Consider the following 12617-nt stretch of genomic DNA (forward strand, 5'->3'; position numbering starts at 1 on the left):
ACCTCACTTTAGTCACGAGGTTCATTCAGGGCAACATGAACGTCTCAGCAGATCGCCTAAGCAGAAGGAATCAGGTCATTCCCACGGAATGGACCCTCCACAAGAGTGTGTGCAACAGACTTTGGACCTTGTGGGGTCAACCTACCATAGATCTGTTTGCCACCTCCATGACCAAGAGACTTCCGCTGTACTGTTCCCCAGTTCCAGACCCTGCAGCAGTTCATGTGGATGCTTTTCTGCTGAACTGGTCCCATCTCGACCTTTACGCATTCCCACCGTTCAAGATAATAAACAAAGTCCTGCAGAAATTCATCTCGCACAAAGGGACACGGCTGACGCTGGTTGCTCCCCTTTGGCCTGCAAGAGAATGGTTCACAGAGGTACTTCTATGGCTAGTCGACATCCCCAGGACTCTACCTCTAAGAGTGGACCTTCTACGTCAACCTCACGTAGACAGGTTGCATCCAAACCTCCACGCTCTTCGGCTGACTGCCTTCAGACTGTCGAAAGATTCGCTAGAGCTAGAGGCTTTTCGAAGGAGGCAGCCAGTGCGATTGCCAGAGCTAGAAGGGTTTCCACTCGTAGAGTCTACCAATCTAAGTGGGAAGTCTTCCGGAGCTGGTGTAGAGCCAATTCAGTATCCTCTACCAATACCTCTGTGACCCAAATAGCTGACTTCCTATTACATCTTAGGAATGAGAGATCCCTTTCAGCCCCTACGATTAAAGGGTACAGGAGTATGTTGGCTTCAGTTCTCCGCCACAGAGGTTTGGACCTTTCTTCCAACAAGGACCTTCAAGACATCCTTAAGTCTTTTGAGACTTCTAAAGAGCGTCGTCTATCCACTCCAGGCTGGAACCTAGACGTAGTCTTAAGGTTCCTTATGTCACCTAGGTTCGAACCTCTCCAGTCAGCTTCCTTCAAGGACCTTACACTCAAGACTCTTTTTCTCGTCTGCCTTGCAACAGCTAAGAGAGTCAGTGAGGTTCATGCCTTCAGCAAGAACATTGGTTTCACGACCGAATCTGCAACATGTTCTTTTCAGCTCGGATTCCTAGCAAAGAACGAACTTCCTTCACGTCCTTGGCCTAGATCGTTTGAAATACCTAGCCTCTCCAACATGGTAGGTAACGAACTAGAGAGAGTTCTTTGCCCTGTCAGAGCTCTCAAGTATTATCTTAGTAGGTCTAAACCTATTCGAGGACAGTCAGAAGCCTTATGGTGTGCCATCAAGAAACCTTCGAGACCCATGTCCAAGAATGGGGTTTCGTATTATATAAGGCTTCTGATTAGAGAAGCCCATTCTCACTTAAAGGAGGAAGACCTTGCATTGCTGAAGGTAAGGACCCACGAAGTAAGAGCCGTAGCTACTTCGATGGCCTTTAATAAAAACCGTTCTCTGCAGAGCATAATGGATGCAACCTATTGGAGGAGCAAGTCAGTGTTTGCATCATTTTATCTTAAAGATGTCCAGTCTCTTTACGAGAACTGCTACACCCTGGGACCATTCGTAGCAGCGAGTGCAGTAGTAGGTGAGGGCTCAGCCACTACATTCCCTTAATCCCATAACCTTTTTTAACCTTTCTCTTGAATGCTTTTATTGTTGTTTTTATGGTTGTTACGGTAGGCTAAGAAGCCTTCCGCATCCTTTTGATTTGGCGGGTGGTCAATTCATTCTTGAGAAGCGCCTGGGTTAGAGGTTGTGTAGAGGTCCTTTAGTAGGGGTTGCAGCCCTATATACTTTAGCACCTTTGAATTGATTCAGCCTCCAAGAGGAACGCTGCGCTCAGTAAGGAAGACGAACTTAAAAAAGAGGCAGAGTAACGGTTCAATTCGACTTCCTTACCAGGTACTTATTATTTCATTGTTATTTGAGATAACTGTCATATGAAATATGGGATACTTAGCTATCCTTTAATCTTGTACACTGGTTTTCACCCACCCCCCTGGGTGTGAATCAGCTACATGATTATCGGGTAAGTTTAATATTGAAAAATGTTATTTTTATTAGTAAAATAAATTTTTGAATATACTTACCCGATAATCATGATTTAATTGACCCTCCCTTCCTCCCCATAGAGAACCAGTGGACCGAGGAAAAATTGAGGAGGTGTCAACAAGAAGTACTATAGTACCTGGCCACAGGTGGCGCTGGTAAGTACACCCCCTTCTAGTATTGTGATAGCTGGCGTATCCCTCCATAGAATTCTGTCGGGCAACGGAGTTGACAGCTACATGATTATCGGGTAAGTATATTCAAAAATTTATTTTACTAATAAAAATAACATTTTGTACACAGACCTCCTCTAGTAACAGTTCCCATAGACCTCTCTCCCAGGTATCGAGAGGAGTCAAAGAGACAAGCCCTACATCACGAAGTGTCTCTGTTGCTAGAGAAGGGAGCGGTGGTGAAAGTCTCGGACCTTCAATCACCGGGGTTTAACAACCGTCTCTTCCTAGTCCCAAAGCATACAGGAGGTTGGAGGCCAGTGCTAGACGTCAGTGCGCTCAACGTTTTTGTTACGAAAACAAAATTTACGATGGAGATCACGAAGTCCGTCTTAGCAGCGGTCAGAGAGGGAGACTGGATGGTCTCTCTCGACCTGCGAGATGCGTACTTCCACATTCCTATACACCCGGATTCCCAACCGTTTCTGAGGTTTGTTTACAGGAATGTGGTGTACCAGTTTCGAGCACTGTGCTTCGGCCTCAGTCCTGCTCCTCTCGTGTTTACGAGGCTCATGAGGAATGTGGCAAAATTCCTTCATCTATCGGGAATTCGAGCCTCCCTGTACTTGGACGACTGGCTTCTCAGAGCATCGTCCAGTCATCGTTGTCTGCAGGATCTACATTGGACGTTGGGTCTGGCCAAGGAGTTGGGACTTTTGGTCAACTTAGAAAAGTCCCAACTGATTCCATCCCAGACGATTCTATATTTGGGGATGGAGATTCGCAGTCTAGTTTTTCGGGCTTTTCCGTCTGCCACCCGAATAGAACAAGCCCTGCTCAAAGTCCGACTAATGCTGAAAAGAGAACGTTGTTCAGTAAGGAGTTGGATGAGTCTCGTAGGGACTCTGTCATCCCTGGAGCAGTTTGTCTCGCTAGGGAGACTGCACCTTCGGCCTCTCCAGTTCCATTTAGACTCTCACTGGAACAAGGGAAAGACTTTAGAGGCTGTATCAATCCCGGTCTCCGAACCAGTAAAAGCATGCCTGAACTGGTGGGAGAGCAACATCAGTCTGAGAGAGGGCCTGTCTCTAGCAGTCAAGAACCCAAACCACGTATCTCAGTCGCGTCGGATTTGGGTTGGGGTGCGACCCTGGACGGTCGGGAATGCTCGGGTCTTTGGACCTCAGTTCAGAAGAGCATGCACATCAACGGCAAGGAGCTATTAGCAGTCCACTTGGCCTTGATGAATTTCGAGAGCATTCTTCGAAACAAAGTGGTAGAGGTCAATTCAGACAACACCACAGCTTTGGCGTACATCTCCAAGCAAGGAGGCACTCACTCCCACACGCTGTACGTGATCGCAAGGAACCTCCTCATATGGTCAAAAAATCGAGGCATCTTCCTGTTGAAAAGATTCATCCAGGGGGACTTGAACGTCTTGGCAGACTGTCTCAGTCGGAGAGGTCAGGTGATCCCCATGGAATGGACTTTCCACAAGGACGTGTGCAAGAGTCTTTGGGCGACTTGGGGTCAACCCACCATAGACCTCTTTGCCACCTCGTTGACCAAAAGGCTCCCAATCTATTGCTCACCAGTCCCAGATCCAGAGGCGATCCACATAGACGCGTTTCTACTGGACAGGTCTCACCTGGACTTACATGCATTCCCACCATTCAAGATAGTCAACAAGGTACTGCAGAAGTTCGCCTCTCACGAAGGGACAAGGTTGACGTTGGTTGCTCCCCTCTGGCCCGCGAGAGAGTGGTTCACCGAGGTACTTCAATGGCTGGTAGACATTCCAAGGAGTCTTCCTCTAAGGGTAGATCTCTTATGTCAGCCCCACGTAAAGGATGTTCATCAAAGCCTCCCCGCGGTTCGTCTGACTGCCTTCAGACTATCGAAAGACTCTCAAGAGCTCGAGGCTTTTCGAAGGAGGAAGCCAGTGCGATTGCGAGAGCTAGGAGAGCTTCTACCATCAAAGTATACCAGTCGAAGTGGGAAGTCTTTCGAGACTGGTGCAAGTCAGCATCTGTGTCCTCTTCCAGTACCTCTGTAGCCCAAATCGCAGATTTTCTCTTACATCTGAGAAATGTTCGCTCCCTCTCAGCACCCACTATTAAGGGCTACAGGAGCATGTTGGCTTCGGTCTTTCGACATAGAGGCTTAGATCTTTCCAATAATAAAGATCTCCAAGATCTCCTTAAGTCTTTCGAGACCTCTAAGGAACGTCGTATGGCAACTCCTGGATGGAACTTAGACATGGTCCTAAGGTTCCTGATGTCAGACAGGTTTGAGCCATTACATTCAGCCTCCCTGAAGGATCTCACCCTCAAGACACTTTTCCTAGTGTGCTTGGCTTCGGCTAAAAGGGTCAGTGAGATTCATGCCTTCAGTAAGAACATCGGCTTTTCCACAGATAAAGCCACATGTTCACTTCAGCTTGGTTTCCTGGCCAAAAATGAACTGCCTTCTCATCCTTGGCCTAAGTCATTTGATACACCTTGCCTGTCAGAGATCGTAGGCAACGAACTTGAAAGAGTACTGTGTCCAGTTAGAGCTCTTAAGTTCTACTTAGCTCGTACTAAGTCCTTACAAGGTGGATCTGAGGCCTTATGGTGCTCAGTTAAGAAGCTATCATTACCTATGTCAAAGAATGCTTTGTCATATTTTATCAGATTTTTAATCCGAGAGGCTCATTTTCACTTGAGTGAAACAGACCGTTGCTTGTTTAAGGTTAAGACACACGAAGTAAGAGCTATAGCAACTTCCGTGGCCTTTAAGCAAAATAGATCTCTGCGAAGTATTATGGACGCGACCTTTTGGAGAAGCAAGTCGGTATTCACGTCATTTTACTTAAAAGATGTCCAGACTCTTTATGAGGACTGCTACACACTGGGTCCATTCGTTGCAGCGAGTGCAGTAGTGGGTGAGGGTTCTACCACTACATTCCCTTAATTCCAATATCCTTTTAATCTGTCTCTTGAAATGTTTTTAATCTTGTTTTTGGGTTGTACGGAAGGCTAAGAAGCCTTTCGCATCCTGGTTGATTTGGCGGGTGGTCAAATGTCATTTCTTGAGAGCGCCCAGATTAGGGGTTTGATGAGGTCCTGTTGTATGGGTTGCCGCCCTTGATACTTCAGCTCCTGGGAGTCTTTCAGCATCCTAAGAGGATGGCTGGGCTTCGTGAGGAAGACAGACTAACAAGGCAGAGTAATTGTCAAAGTCAGCTTCCTTACCAGGTACCTATATATATTTGGGTTTTGTTATGATATAACTGTCAAAAACTCTAAGCATATATGCCGTAAACTGTATTAATACTGGTCTCTACCCACCACCATGGGTGTGAATCAGCTATTATATATTCACCGGCTAAGTTTAATATTTAGAAATTATATTTTGATTATAAAATAAATTTTTGAATATACTTACCCGGTGAATATATAAATTAAAGGCCCCCCCCTTCCTCCCCGATAGAGACCCAGCGGGATGAGAAGAACTGAAGCTGTTTACATGTACATGTATATGCGGTATCTGGCCGATAGTTGGCGCTGGTGGGCACACCCGCAACCTTCATGGCGATCGCTCGCGAGTTTTTGTGTTTTTCTGTCGAGACGTCAGCTATTATATATTCACCGGGTAAGTATATTCAAAAATTTATTTTATAATCAAAATATCACTTTTATACAGTATATACTGTAACTAGAAGGGCACTCGGTAGAGCGCAGACCTCCTCCGCAGCAGCTTGTTTCTCGATCTTTTGGTTTACCTGACCCTTATTTTTTACCTTGACATCTATTAATTGCTGTGGATTTTCATACACTCAAATATGAACCAACTTTGCAGTTTCTGTGACAACGATGTCCAAACTTACGACTGATTTCGTGAATTGGCCGTTTTTCTTGACAGTTACCTTGAACTTTTACCTTGTCCTTCCAAAAATTTAATCATTTCCAGTTTTTTACTTAAAGATAAACCCTTCAAGTTTCATAACTCATGATTAAAATTGTCGCCAGAAAGCTGTTCACAAACACACACACATGCACACAAACACAAGCAGGGTATAAAATATAAACTCCTTCCAGATTCGTTGGCGGACAAAACAATTTTGGACAATTTCAGAGGAAAGTAGGTTTTATTCTATGCAAATACAGTATAGACTTTTATTTTTACATGAGTATCATCAGCATGTACTTATACTTTCTAAAACTGCAGTTAATTTGTATTAATCTAAGGTTGCAGCAGTAGACAGAACTTTAGCGCTCTTACTTATTGCTGTTGGTTGAAGTTGTTTTTATTAGTTTTTCAATACTGTTGCATTTCCCACAAGGTTATATCAATTGAGATAGTATAATTAATCTGATACAATATTTAAACGCAAAATTGTTAGGAAGCACTTGAGGTTTATAATGTATCTCTATCTCTGATATCTTAAGATAGAGAAATTTATTAGTATTTGCAGTATAACTAATGAATATTTTTTTTCTCCAGTAGTTGTGGGTTACTCATCTGTTACGTAAGGATTCTACGGTACTGTACTGTGTATAGATGCCTTTCAAGTTCAATACGGTGAATGCTACACCCACAAAAAGCCCTAAGGATTGCTTTATGGGTCACAAGATTTTGTTGCGTAGTACTCGGTTAATGGTAAGTGGTGTTGTATGTGAAGTTTTTTCTTTATCTTATTTTTAGTGTTAATTGCCTTAGGGTATTCATATGTTTATTGAACAGGAAGAACTCAGAGTATATTTACATGTAGTACAGTATATGAAGTACAGTACAGTACTATATTAGAAGATGAGCTGGTATGGCTGTGAAGCAAGCTTGGAAAGACAGCAATCGCTTAAGAATGATGTCTCAACTTGGCTAATTAAGCTGTACTGTACCGATAGTACTGTACATATATTACAAAAGTATGCACTACAGTATCAATAAGTGTTGTTAGTTGGGGACAATGGTGTTTTGTTGTTACGCGTACGGTAGTGGTGGCGACTTGAGAAGCGTTGCAAGTTGTCATATTACAGAGAGTTATTTAGGGAATTAGTTGAGGGTGCATAGGCAGTGGTAATATATTTTGGGAGTAATGAGTTTACTTACCCTAGGGCACCAATATTACCCAGCTTTTTCTCTGTTCTCTGGTGTCTTAACCATCCCCCACGATGATAAGTTGGCTGACTGTATCACAGTGAAACCAAGGGTGTCGGCTAAGTTTTGTTGACGCGGAGCAAAATTCTCATCATCTAGTTTTCAAGATTATGTACTTCCTGCCTTTCAAGGGTCATTAACCAACCTCTCTCTCTCTCTCTCTCTCTCTCTCTCTCTCTCTCTCTCTCTCTCTCTCTCTCTCTCTCTCTCTCTCTCTCTCTCTCTCTCTCTCTCCATTTATCCTAGAATGACGTATATGGTAAGTCTTTTACCTCTTCTCAAAGTAAGTATTTTCCTCAAACTACAGTACTAATGTGATGTATTGGTTTGGGTCATTTTAGAAGCTTGGAAATCTCTACAGTTAGTTACATGAGATGATGCAGGAGCCCATTTTTCTTTGCTCAGCAATGACTGGGAACTGGAAATTCGGGGTGGAGATACATATATGCCAGTCAGTTCAGAGGTGCTACCTCCCAACTAAGATAGATTCGTACTTGAATTCTTGTTGGAACAAATAACGAATTCTTCAAGTCATTTTGTAGTTTTCTGATATATAATCCATAGTTTTTTATCGTAAGCCCTGATTCTGAAGGGAAAAGCGAGTGACTAGATGATACTGGGTGTGAAGTCTGGAATCTAGCCCCTTGCCTCCATATGACTATCAACTACCTTGTTACTAAGGTTCAACAACCATGTCTTACTCACTCCTGAAATATATAAAAGATTTGTTTGTATTCAGTATCCAACAGGTATTAGAGAAATTTTTCATATAATCCAGACCCCTCTACTGTATTCCTTTGATGCCCCATATCCCTCATAAACACGGGTGGGCAACACTTCATACCCAAGGTGTATCTCGCACATGTGACGGACTTTGTTCTAAAGTCTTTGGGATGTTGCTCGCTGCATGATACCATTTGGCAATTCTGTGACTCGGGCTTAGGGAAAAAATCTTCCTCATTGCACTAATTTAGAAACGTTAAGCGGGCGACTCGTTGAGTTGGTTTAAGAGCCGAGAAGTTGGTTGCTGTGCTAAATTCTCTAAAAACCTTTACTCCACTTTGAGAGTGATTGGTTGCTATGCTTAATTCCCTAAAAATGTTTACTCCACTCTTGAGTAATTGGTTGCTTACTCCACTCTGAGAGTGATTGATGATGCCACTATACTTTACAGAATGTTCTTTACCAGTAAAATAGATCTACAGAAGGTGCACATGCCCTAAAGATTAAAACTTGGTTCCGTAACCGAAATACAAACCATGCTATTTATATAGGGTATTACTTTCGGTGTAGGTGAAATGACGAGCCATTAGATTTTAACGAGGGTTAACTACCCCCTCGCTAGTTAGTGGGGGGTAGGGGACGGGTAGCTAGCTACCCCTCCCCCCTCACACACCGGTGAACTGATTCACTTCACTTTTGGCTCAGGTGATGGTCAGATGTGTGTGCTCTCACCCTCGCTTTGACAGCCTTAATCTTTTTTGCTTTCTCTTTCAGTTTGTGTGTTTGGAAGTTGGCCTCTCTCCTTATCATGCAGAAATGCCTGGTTTACCCGACCGCCCTTGTGGGACTTATATGTCGGCGGTCGAGACGGACCCTCACACCTTGTGTCCGTTCTGCAGAGGTCAACAGTGTGATAAGGATAAAGTGTGCAGTGAGTGCAGGGAGTGGTCTACCTCCCAGTGGGAGAATTTTTCCCGGAGACGGAAGAAGTCTAAGCGGGATCTTTCTCCTTCAAGGGTTTCCTTGAAGAAGGAAAATTCCAAGGACTTTTCTTCCGTTGCCCGAACCTCCTCCGAAGTTCCCGCTCGATCGGTCTCTCGTGAGAGGCCGTCAAGTGGTAGTGTAGGCAGTTCTTTTGTTGTCCGACCTCGGGGTTCGGGAGAGGGAGTTGCCTCCCATAGCGAGGCAGCTCCTCCTCTTCCTCCAGGGGAGGATTTATCTATTTCTGCTTCTGTTTATAATGATGATTTATTGCAGCTTTGGGCTTCCTTGGAGCTTAAGGGTTCTCCCTCCAGGGAAGCCCTGTTTGACTTGATCCAGTTGGGTGCAGCTGTCAAACAGTCGCCGGTGATAGTGGAGGTTGACCCTCTTTTTATCGTCGACGTTGTTGTGGCAGAGGCTTCCAACGGGTCTGGTCAAACCCCTGCCTTGGGTGCTGATGTTGCTGAAGGCTCAGTTCCCCCCTCCGAACATCCTTCGAGGGAGGACCTGAGTCCAGCGGTCTCTCCTGCAGGTGATTCTCCCCCTAGGGGAAGTTCACTGACAGAGACTCCTCTTCGGAGGACTGACGAAGGTGTTCCTGCTCCCAGAGGACGTATCCGTCGCAAGGCTCGCCCTCCTCTTCGCCGTAGAGGTCTTCCTTCTCCCCACAAGGGAGTTAGGAGGCGCCTCTTCGGCTCCTCGCCCTCGCCGTTCCCCGCAGAGGATCCTCCTTGTCGTGAGTCGCCCGTTGCAGCCGCATCTCTGGACCTCTCTGCAGATCGTTCGTGATCTCCTACGCCTGCCAGACCTGCTGACACTCCTTCTCCGTTCGTGGCAGCTGATGCGCAGTGGGCGCCCTCGCACCCCGTTATCCAACGGGCACCGGTCCCTTTGGGGGAAAAGGGCTTGTCTCACAATGTGAGCAAGTCCCTTAAGTGCCAGGTTTTGCCTGTGTGCCCATGTTCTCCTGCGCGCGCAGCTACGCACAAGCCTTCTGCTGTTCCTGTTGTTGCTGAGTGTCATCCTGTGCCGGAAACAATGCGCCAGCGATCTCCTATGGCAGAGTCGACATGTCAGCGCTCTCCTACTCGCAATCGCTCTTCTGCGCGTCAGCGCTCTCCTGTACGCCAGCAATTTCCTCCTCGCCAGCGCACATCTACGCGCCCTGATCCTGACACGCGCCCACGCTCTCCAGCTCGCCAGCGAACTTCCCCTGCGCGCCAGCGAGTAACTACGCGCCATCGCTCGCCTGCGCGCCCACGATCTTAGGATCTGGGTGTAGGAAGGAAGCCTCATCCTTCTCCTTCTCGTCAGTGTTCACCTGCGCGCCCTCTCGTCAGTGTTCACCTGCGCGCCCTCTCGTCAGTGTTCACCTGCGCGCCCTCTCGTCAGTGTTCACCTGCGCGCCCTCTCGTCAGCGTTCACCTGCGTGCCCTCGGAACTCTCCCTCTCGTCAGCGTTCACCTCCGTGCCCTCATAACTCTCCCTCTCGTCAACCCTCGCCTATGCGCCATCGCGTTCAGTCACCTTCGCGCCCACAGGTTCCAGCTCCTACCGTGCGCACTTTCAGAGGTGGACGGGATACGACGCGCCCACGTGCAGTCTCCTTCACGCGCTTCTAAGCCTGCTGATCCTGCGCCCCATCTGTCTTCTCCAGATCGCGCACCTGCACCCCAGCGATCTCCGGCACGTCCGCGCGCCCCATCGCCTGTGCGCCATCACTCTCCAGCACACCCACGCGCCAACGAGCCTGCTCGCAGATCACCTGCGCACCCACGCGCAACCTCTCCTGTGCGCAGTCACTCACCTGCTCGCCCTGCGCGCCATCGCTCTCCTGTGCGCAGTCACTCACCTGCTCGCCCTGTGCGCCATCGCTCTCCTGTGCGCCATCTCTCGCCTGCGCTCCATCGTTCGCCTATGTGCCGTTATTCTCCTGGTCGCCAGCACTCGCTCGCGCGCCCACGCGCTCCCTCGCCCGCCCGCCCACGCGTCCTCAGGTGCCTGCGCCTCCATCTCCACGCACCCGTGCGCGAACCTGGGATTGTTCCATTGCGCGAGCCCAAGCGCAATTTCCTCCGGGTTTCCCAACGCGAGCTTCCTAGCGAGTCTTCTGGAGCGAGAGCAGTCAGGTCATCTTCTTCACGGTCTCCCCCCCCCACCGCAAGCGCAGAACAGCGCGCTCGCAGGAGGAGGGGAGGTCTTCAGAGAGGTATAGGTACCAATTTTCTTCCCTTTCATTTCAGGCAGGCCCTATGGTATCTACTCCGAAGGATCGCTCGATCCCCTTCCCTCCTGCGGGAGTCTCTGACACTGCGTCTGTCAGTAAGCAGCCATGGTTTGGGTCCCTTATTAGAGCTGTCATCCAGGCTGTTAAGCCTGCCTTCGCTGATTTGGGTCTCAAACCAACGGCAGCTCCAACCCCACTGAAGAGGAAGAGAGGAGTAGAGATCGTGGTGACTTCTCCCAGGGTCAAACTGGCTCCTAAGAAGTCCGTAAGGAAGGCTCCTTCCCCCCCACCATCGTTCTCTCCTTCTCCTGTGGACGAAGCTTTTCCGTCCTCAGGAGAATCTACCAAGGTGAGACCTCCTCCCACCGCACCAATGGGAGAGACCCCACCGCGAGTAGGAGAATCGTCTCGTGTTGGGGCAGAGAAGAGCCCTCAGACTTCGTTGCTGGAGTCCTGCATCCCTCCTAGAACTTTTCTGCCAGTTCACCAGGAGGAGAGCAGCATGAGTCAGAACATGCCTTCTGGCAAGTCTTGACTCTGATGAGGCATCTCAACGGGTTCAAGGACCTGGAGATCGCCCCTCGTGAGGGCAAAGACACGGTCCGGGACAGAGTCTTTGGCACTCAGAAACCCACTAAGGCCAGTGCGGCTTTGCCTTGGTCCCAAGGGGTGAAGAGTGCCAGGGATAAGGTTGAGGGCCAATTCTCCGAGCTCGCCTCCTCCAGCCGTTCCACTGCTGGCAACAACCTCCTCCTCGTGTCCAACAGAGGAGGTATTTTGAGATCATGGAGGAATCTTGTTTAGCTCTTCCACTCCACCACTCTGTGGAAGAGCTTGCCAGGGGAGTCTCTCTTGAGAGACTCTAGCCGGCAAGTGACATTTTCGGCAGCAGAGATCCTGAGTCAGGAGAAGGTCGCAAAGTGTGCCATGCAGGCCACTTCGTGGCTGGATGTCTGGCTGGGGTCTCTGGGCATCCTGCTGTGATCCAAGGGTCTGTTCAAGGAGAGCACCAGAAAGGCCTTGGAGACCTTCCTCCTTTCGGGCATGCGCACCATTGAGTTTCTGGCCCACCAAGTCTCGAACTTGTGGGCAAACTCGATCCTGAAGCGACGTGATGCGGTGACTGAGAGGTTCCACTCGAAGGTCCCAGCCGTGGATGTCTGCAAGCTCAGACACTCTTCCCTCCTGGGAAAGAGTTTGTTTGAGCCCAAGGATGTGGAACAGGCAGCTGAGAGGTGGAGAAAGTCGAACCAGGATTCTCTTTTCCAAAGGGCTCTTACAACAAAGCCCTACAAACTTCCAGCACCTCAACAACCTCGCCAGTCCAAGACGGCCAAACCGGCAGCGGCAGCAAAGACGACGGTGTCCAAGCAGC

At 48.1% G+C, this 12617-nt stretch overlaps 1 long non-coding RNA gene across 2 annotated transcripts in view; it reads left to right on the forward strand.

Annotated features, from left to right (window-relative positions):
- LOC137641438 (uncharacterized) overlaps window positions 1-12617 on the forward strand; it is a 53892-nt gene that overhangs the window by 20901 nt on the left and 20374 nt on the right. Inside the window, exon 2 of one of the 2 annotated variants that reach the window (XR_011044518.1) lies at window positions 6661-6813. This is a non-coding gene — a long non-coding RNA (uncharacterized lncRNA). Of the gene's footprint in view, window positions 1-6657; window positions 6814-12617 lie in introns of both variants that reach the window. The other variant, XR_011044517.1, reaches the window with a different exon arrangement.

Source organism: Palaemon carinicauda, chromosome 5, assembly GCF_036898095.1.
Source record: "Palaemon carinicauda isolate YSFRI2023 chromosome 5, ASM3689809v2, whole genome shotgun sequence".
Lineage (NCBI taxonomy): Eukaryota > Metazoa > Arthropoda > Malacostraca > Decapoda > Palaemonidae > Palaemon > Palaemon carinicauda.